This window comes from Passer montanus, unplaced genomic scaffold (genome assembly GCF_014805655.1).
Source record: "Passer montanus isolate IOZ18808 unplaced genomic scaffold, ASM1480565v1 scaffold101, whole genome shotgun sequence".
Classification (NCBI taxonomy): Eukaryota; Metazoa; Chordata; class Aves; order Passeriformes; family Passeridae; genus Passer; species Passer montanus.
The window spans coordinates 201,210-209,877 of NW_024356616.1; the positions used below are offsets into that span (position 1 = coordinate 201,210).

Sequence of the window (8,668 nt, forward strand, 5' to 3'; positions counted from 1 at the left end):
AAATCCCACATCCTCATCCCACGTCCCAAATCCCTCACTCCAAATCCTGCATCCTCAATCCCGCACCCCAAATCCCAAATCCCTCACCCCAAATCCCACATCCTCATCCCACGCCCCAAATCCCTCACTCCAAATCCTGCATCCTCAATCCCGCACCCCAAATCCCAAATCCATCACCCCAAATCCTGCACCCCAAATCCCAAATCCCACATCTTACATCTCAAATCACTCACCGGCACCCCAAATCCCAAATCCTTCACCCCAAATCCCACATTCCCCATCTCACATCCCAAATCACTCATCCTGCACCCTAAATCCCAAATCCTTCACCCCAAATCCCACATCTCAAATCCCAAATCACTCATCCCAAATCACTCATCCTGCACCCCAAATCCCAAATCCTTCACCCCAAATCCCAAATCCTACATCTCACATCCCAAATCGCTCAACCTGCACCCCAAATTCCAAATCCCGCACCCCAAATCCCGCACCCCGGATCCGCCGCTCCCGTTCCCGCAGCCGCGCTCATTAGCGGCTCCTCATTTCCATGAATCCCAGGAACGGGACTCAAACCAAGCCCGGCTCAGAGCGATCAAAACAAATCCGCGCGACATGAAAGCGGCGGGGTTGAGGCAGAGGTGAGCAGCTCCAGGAGCGATTTCCTCACTTTCATCCCTTTTTTTCCCGTCCTCTCCATCGTTTCTCGCCGAGCGGGGAAGCTCAGGCGGGGATTTGATGGCTCGGAGATCTGAGGGCTCGGCTGTCAGGGGATGCTCCGCGTTTAGCATCGGTAATCAACCCCAGCGCCACCGCTTTTCCCATCGCAGAGTGCCCAGAATCCCTCCCAAAGCAAACCCAAAATCCATCCCAAAACAATCCCAAAATGGGTCCCAAAGCAATCCCAAAATCCATCCCAAAGCAATCCCAAAACCCCTCCCAAAGCAATTCCAAAATGGGTCCCAAAGCCAAACCAAAATCCCTCCCAAAGCAATCCTGAAATCCATCCCAAAGCAATCCTGAAATCCATCCCAAAGCAAACCCAAAATCCATCCCAAAGCAATCCTGAAATCCATCCCAAAGTAAACCCAAAATGGGTCCCTAAGCAAACCAAAAATCTATCCCAAAGCAATCGCAAAATCCATCCCAAAGCAATCCCAAAATCCATCCCAAAGCAAACCCAAAATCCATCCCAAAACAATCCCAAAATGGGTCCCAAAGCAATCCCAAAATCCATCCCAAAGCAATTCCAAAATGGGTCCCAAAGCAATCCCAAAATCCATCCCAAAGCAATCCCAAAACCCCTCCCAAAGCAATCCCAAAATCCATCCCAATGCAAACCCAAAATCCATCCCAAAGCAATCCCAAAATCCATCCCAAAACAATCCCAAAATCCATCCCAAAGCAATTGCAAAATCCATTCCAAAGCAAACCCTAAATCCATCCCAAAGCAATCCCAAAACCCCTCCCAAAGCAAACCCAAAATCCCTCCCAAAGTAATCCTGGAATCCATTAAATCCATCCCAAAGCAATTGCAAAATCCATTCCAAAGCAAACCCTAAATCCATCCCAAAGCAATCCCAAAATCCATCCCAAAGCAATCGCAAAATCCATCCCAAAGCACTCCCAAAGCAATCCCAAAATGGGTCCCAAAGCAAACCCAAAACCCCGCCCAAAGCAATCCCAAAATGGGTCCCTAAGCAAACCCAAAATCCATCCCAAAGCAATCCCAAAATCCATCCCAAAGCAATCCCAAAATCCATCCCAAAGCAAACCCAAAATGGGTCCCAACACAAACCCAAAATGGGTCCCAAAGCAAACCCAAAATCCCTCCCAGAACTGCGGTGACCCTCAACGGGACCCCCGTGATGCCATTCTGATTTTTGCCCTTTTTCTTTTCTCTTTTCTCAGATATTTGCAATTCTGTAACCCGTTCTATCAATAACTCATTTTCCTGGGATTTTCCACACCCCAATTTTCCACACGCAAATTTTCCACACACAAATTTTCCTCGCAACAAATTCCAGACTTCCAAAAAAAGGACTTGACCTGGGGAATGATTTAAGCACTCTTGTCCTTCTAATTTTTTTTTATCAATTATGCTAATTTACTAAATAAATAACGGTATCGACCTTGTGTGCGTGGAATTTACCTTTCCGTAACTGCCCCTGAAGACCTTCAAACGAAGATGCACGTTTTGTATTTCCTTTTTGCTAAAATTACCTCTATTTTCATTTCCAGATTTAGAAAAAGGGTTGGGAGGGGCTGGAATTTGGGATTTGCCAGATCCCGGGCGAAGCCGGGGTGAGACTCAGCAGGGATTGGCCTCTTTTGGGCGGGAATTCCATGACGGGAAAAGCCCAATATTCCATGTAAATTTTATTTTCCCAGCAGTCAAACTCTTCTCCAGTGGTTTAAATCACAGGAAGAGACTTTTAAACATTTTTACCAACTAAAAAATGTCCATTCCCTCCTTTGCTGCTTGGATGGTTTCCTTGAACACACCGAGGACACCCACGGAAGTTTTTTCCCACCAGGAGCTCTGCTGGGACAGAAAAGCAGCTTAAGGGAAAGAAGGAACAGCAGGAATATTTCATTACAGAATTCCACACTGGTTTGGGTGGGAAGGGACCTTAAAATCCCCTCGTTCCACCCCTGCCGAGGGCAGCCACACCTTCCACCATCCCAGGGACGCTTCCAGGATGGGGCAGCCACAGCTCCCCTGGGAATTCCATCCCAGACAGGAATTCCACCCCAATATCCCAGCAAAATCTCCCGTATTTCAGCTCAAACCCATAAAACCTGAAATTTTAAGTTCAAATCCTTCCTTGCTTGCACCTCCGAGATCCCAAACGCCTCTTGGCTGTGGGGGAGTTTTACGGAGCTGGAATCCCGTTTATTGCTGGAATTGCCATGGAGGCTCTGATGAGGACACCTGACAGGGGCCTTTCCTTAATTTCCTTAATTGTGCTTAATTGGCCGTGGCTTCATTGTGCCCTGTGCAGCGAGAGCTCGTTAGAGTGGCACTAAAACAGAAGGGAAGCCAAGGAAGGGACACGTGGAGAGGCTCCGGGAGCCGAGATTGGCACCTGGGCGCTCATTCCCGCTCGGAAAACGCTGGGAATGATGGATGGAGGCACTTAGGAGCACCCTGACAGCAATCAAGGGGGTGATCCATCCCCGTGCTGGCAGAATTCCGGCGGCTCGTGCTGCGCCGTGGGAAAGGCTCGGAGGGATCTGGGGAGCACGGTGGGAATTGTGAGCCTGGATTCTGCTCCTGGTAAAGCCGTTCCATGGGATGGAGGTTCTGGATTCTGCTCCTGGTAAAGCCGTTCCATGGGATGGAAGTTCTGGATTCTGCTTCCATTAGACCCTTCAATGGGATGGAAGTTCTGGATTCTGCTCCCGTTAGAGCCATTCCATGGGATGGAAGTTCTGGATTCTGCTCCCGTTAGAGCCATTCCATGGGATGGAAGTTCTGGGAAGCAGCATGGATTCTGCTTCCATTTGAGCCCTTCCATGGGATGGAAGTTCTGGATTCTGCTCCCATTGGAGCCATTTTGTGGGATGGAAGTTCTGGAGAACAGTGTAGATTCTGCTTCCATTAGACCCTTCCATGGGATGGAAATTCTGGATTCTGCTCCCGTTGGAGCCATTCCATGAGATGGAAGTTCCGGATCCTGCTTCTGTTAGAGCCATTTTATGGGATGGAAGTTCTGGAGAGCAGTGTGGATTCTGCTTCCATTAGACATGGGATGGAAGTTCTGGAGAGCAGTGTGGATTCTGCTTCCATTAGACCCTTCCATGGGATGGAAATTCTGGATTCTGCTCCCGTTAGAGCCATTCCATACGATGGAAGTTCTGGATTTTGCTCTCCTTGGAGCCATTTTATGGGATGGAAGTTCTGGAGAGCAGTAAGGATTCTGATTCCATTAGACCCTTCCATGGGATGGAAGTTCTGGGAAGCAGCATGGATTCTGCTCCCATTGGAGCATGGAATCATGGGATGGAAGTTCTGGATTCTGCCCCCGTTAGAGCCATTCCATACGATGGAAGTTCTGGATTTTGCTCCCCTTGGAGCCATTCCATGGGATGGATGTTCTGGGAAGCAGCAGCGCCTCTGCACTGACAAACTCGAGCCAGGAGCTGCTCAGGGTGGGGAACAAACACCGCCCTGAGCTCGTTCCAGGGGAAAACGACAGAAAACTACAGATCCCAGCCTCTGGAAAAGCTCAGGAAAGCTCAGGGGGAGGTCACAGGGACTGGCAGGAGGTGCAGGGGGGAGGTGCAGCTCAGCACCTCCGTTTGGGGCTGGATCTGCTGATTTCTCCCAGGATGAGAGGGAACGGCCTCAGCTGTGCCAGGTGGGACATCCAGAGGGATTTCTCCATGGAAAAGGAGAAATGCTAAGCACTGCCCGGGAGTGGCATCCCTGGAGGTGTCCCAGGAACCCAGAGTTCTGGGCTGGGGACAAGGTCAGACTCGGTGACCTTGGAGAGTTTTCCAACCTCAGGGGTTCCATGATTCCCTTCCGTGATTCCACAGCCTCAGGGGTTCCATGATTCCCTTCCATGATTCCACAGCCAGGTGGGACATCCAGAGGGATTTCTCCATGGAAAAGGAGAAATGCTAAGCACTGGGGGAGTTTGGAGTCCCCATCCCTGGAGGGTCCCAGGAACCCAGAGCTCTGGGCTGGGGACAAGGTCGGACTCGGTGACCTTGGAGAGTTTTCCAAGGGTTCCATGATTCCCTTCCGTAATTCCACAACCTCAGGGGTTCCATGATTCCCTTCCGTAATTCCACAATCCTGCTCTCCCGGAGCCGTGCAGGACCAGGAGCAGAACCAGCCCCAGTTCAGCCACGGCCACCCCGGCAGGGACATTTCCAGCGTCCCCTCCTTGGCTCCGGAGCGCGGCTCAGCCTCAATCCCCGCCTCCCATCTGCCACCAAACCCCACCTGCTCCTCTCCTCTGGCTCTCAGGTACAAAGCAGCACAAGCACTTTGTAATTTAGTTGAAAGAAAGGAGGTATTTTCTTTTTAATCCCCTAAACGCCACCTTTATTTTTCCTGCAAAGCGCCAAATCTCGCGGATTTTTTTTTTATTAATTTTTTTTTTAACTTTAGAGGAGAAATTAATGCATGGAACAAAACAGCAGAGAGAACAAAGAGGAGAGGGTTTGTTTGTCCCCAGCAAAGGCTGCAGATGACAGCCACACGCCCGGCCACCGCAGGTACGGCACCAGATTCGCACGGCTTTGTCTCCTGCCTTTGATGCCTCAAATTAAAATTCGCCAGAGGACGGTAATTAAAAAAAAAAAAAATCAAAAAAACCCCAAATCCTGAGAACCACTTGGCTTTTTGCATTCGGATCCCTCCTGCCTCAAGGTTTAACCCTGTGAGGGATCTCTCTGGGAATGGTTTTCCATGGGAGCTGGGGTGGCTCTGTCCCTGGAATGTCCCAGGTTGGAGCAGCCTGGGGTGGTGGGAGGTGTCCTTGGGGGTGACTTTGAGGTCCCTCCCAACCCAAACCATTCCAGGATCAAGGGAACGGGGCATGGACTGAGCCCATTTCCAGCAGAATTCCCACTCTCCAGGTCACCCCACGGCCATGGGGGTGTGATCCCTCCCAGCATTGCCTCTCCTCCTCCTCTGGGACCAAGATAAGGATGCAGAGAACTCCTGTTTGGGGCAATTCCCTGCAGGAATTCCACCAGGAGATCAAAGCACGCAGATTTTGGGGGTCTGGTGGTGCTGCAGGAGGGATGAGGGTGCAGAGGCAGGCCCAGCTCACAGCGAGAGGACCCCAAAGCACTCATTAAAGCCCCTCTGATTTGTGGGAACATTGGCATCTATTCCCAGCCCCAATTCCTGCTCAGAGCAAACTGCTCCAGCCCTGATCCTAATTCCTGGCACCCCTGATCCCAATTCCTGGCACCCCTGATCCCAATTCCTGCTGTGAACAAACTGCTCCAGCCCTGATCCCAATTCCTGCCACCCCTGATCCCAATTCCTGCTCTGGACAAACTGCTCCCTGCCTGATCCCAGTTCCTGCTCAGAGCAGAGTGCTCCCGCCCTGATCCCAGTCCTGCTTGGATCAAATGATTCCAGCCTTGATCCCAATTCCTGCCACCCCTGATCCCAATTCCTGCTCTGGACAAACTGCTCCAGCCCTGATCCCAATTCCTGCTCAGATCAAATGATTCCGGCCTTGATCCCAATTTCTGCCACCTCTGATCCCAATTCCCGCTCAGAACAAACGATTCTTTAAAAAACCCCGATTTTGATCCCAATTCCTGCCACCCCTGATCCCAATTCCTGCTCAGAGCCAGATGCTCCAGCCCCGATCACAGGCAGCTAATTGGGATCTGAGCTAACGAGGATCAACCCCCCCAGGAAATCACAGATCCCGAACTCAGAGCAGAGCAGAAATCACTCCCTGCTCTCCCCTCGCTGATCCCCTCTCAGATCCGGGGTCCGGCCAAGCCCAGGGACGTGGCAGCATCCCCTGGTGCCTCGTGGAACACAGCACCAGCCTCTTCCCTAATTATCCCCCCCGGGAATGCGCTGGAGTAAACACAACTCCACTCGGTAATTTATGCCGGCTGCTGCTGCCTTTGTGTTTCAGAACAAGCTGGGCCCTTTCTTGTTGGGTTTTTTTTCGGGTTTTTTTTTTTCAATTTAATTGCTTGATGAAAAGTCCCATCAGTGCTGTCAGCACGAATAATGTCCCCAAAGAAGGGATGCCCACCTGGCACCCAAAAGGCACAGCGGGAATTAGAGCCCACAAAGGGGCAAGGGGGAGGGAGGGGGGCACGAGGTGACCCCCAGGGCTGGAAAAGGGCTGGGCTGGTGGCAGTGGTGCCATCCCTGCCCTTGGCAGCAATTCCAGAGCCTCCCAGGTCCCTCGGGATCTGTTTCAGCACAGCCACAGGACAGGGTGTCCCACCAGGGTGACAAATGTCACACGAATGTCACAAATGTCACAGCAGCCTCCCAGCCCCTCCCCAGCTCCCCAAAACCAAACCCCAGCTCTGGGCTGAGCTCTGTGTGCTGGGAACAGATCCCAGCCCAAATCTGACTTCCCAGCCAGGCTCATGGCAAAAATAAAAAAAAAAAAAGGGGGCAGAAAAAGATCTGAAGAAAAGCAAAATCTCTTCATCAAATCTCTTAATAAACCCCAAGAAGGATTCTGGGTTTGTTTCCCTTTTGTGCTGCACCAGCAGCAGGATGAGGATTCATTAGTTCTCCGTCTCTGGCTGGGATTATTCCCGAGGTTTTTGGGTGCATTGCCCCAGGTGATTTTTGGAACAGGTGCACCCTCCTCGCGGGCAGCACCGATAATTGATTTGTCATTATTAGGGAGATAATTTACCTAAAGTTGGTATCAGGCCCGGGTTCCAGCCTGGGATTAGTGCAGCCTGGTCAGACCAGCAGGGGCTCTGCCAGGCCGGGGTGTTCCCAGGCCAGGAGCTGGAGACTTGGAGCAAAAGAGTTTTGTGTAAAAAATTATCGTAAAAATTATCTTTAAAGTCTTCCCAGAGTGTGGGATGGTTCCCCAGCTCCTCCCTGGGTGAATCCTGGGAGGATTCCTCCTTGACCTGAGCACCCAAACCAGAAGGAGCAACCCCGAATTGGGTTTTGGGGAGTTTTGCTGGATTCTCGTAGTTTTTCAGCTCAGTCACAGAACTGTGCGGTGCCTGCAGCCCCCTCCCATTTACCACAGCCCCCAGCTCCAGCCCAGGCCCATTTCCATCCCTCAGCCTCTCCCAAATCCCTGGAAGGGGCAGGAGGGGCTGCTTGGGAGAGGCAGTGCGGGCAGAGAGGGATGCTCAGAAGAAACAACCTCCTCCTCTTCCTCCTCCTCCTCCTCCTCCTCATCCTCCTCCTCCTCCTCTCCCTCTTTCTTCTCCTTCTCCATCCCCTTCTCCCCCTCCTTCTCCTCCTCTCCCTCCTCCTTCTCCCTCTCCCTATCCCTCTCTTTCTCCTCCTCCTCTTCCTCCTTCTCCGTCCCTCTCTTTTCCTTCTTCCCCTCCTCCTCCTCCTCTTCCTCCTTTTCCTTCTTGTTCCCCTTCTCCTCCTTCCCCTCCTCCTCTTCCTTCTCCTTCTCCTTCTCCTTCTCCTTCTCCTTCTCCTTCTCCTTCTCCTTCTCCTTCTCCTTCTCCTTCTCCTTCTCCTTCTCCTTCTCCTTCTCCTTCTCCTTCTCCTTCTCCTTCTCCTTCTCCTTCTCCTTCTCCTTCTCCTTCTCCTTCTCCTTCTCCTTCTCCTGTTCTTCCTCCCCCTCCTCCTCCTCACCTGCGCCTCCCCCGCCACCCGCGGCGAGCCCGGGGCCGCCGGGCGCTGACAAAGACGTTGTTTAGCAGCTTGTCAGAGCTGTAAATTGGCCGAGCAGCGGAGCCGTTTGCATTCTCCACGGGGCTTGAACTGAGAATTAAACAGTGGCAGCAACTGCTGCTGCTGCCTGATGGAGCAAATCAATTCTCCCTCCTCCTCCTCCTCCTCCTCCTGCTCCTGCTCGCGGCCCGGATTCGGGAGGGCAGGATTTGCCAGGCAGTCCTTGAGGGCCGGCGCAAAAAGGCAGAGAGAGATCAGGGCAATTAACCTGAGAGGCCCCTGGAGAGCGAGAGAGGAGGAGATCGGGGGGGAAACTCCGGATCCGAGCCCTCCATCTGT

The 8,668-nt window shown here is 52.1% G+C and overlaps 1 long non-coding RNA gene across 1 annotated transcript; it reads right to left on the reverse strand.

The window, feature by feature from the left end:
• Positions 1–502: 502 nt before the first annotated feature.
• On the reverse strand, positions 503–8,442 carry LOC120505919. The gene is made up of 3 exons (XR_005628374.1): positions 8,291–8,442; positions 2,447–2,539; positions 503–760 (listed from the first exon to the last, which is right to left on the reverse strand). It is a non-coding gene; the product is annotated as an uncharacterized LOC120505919 (long non-coding RNA).
• Between the last annotated feature and the right edge of the window lie 226 nt (positions 8,443–8,668).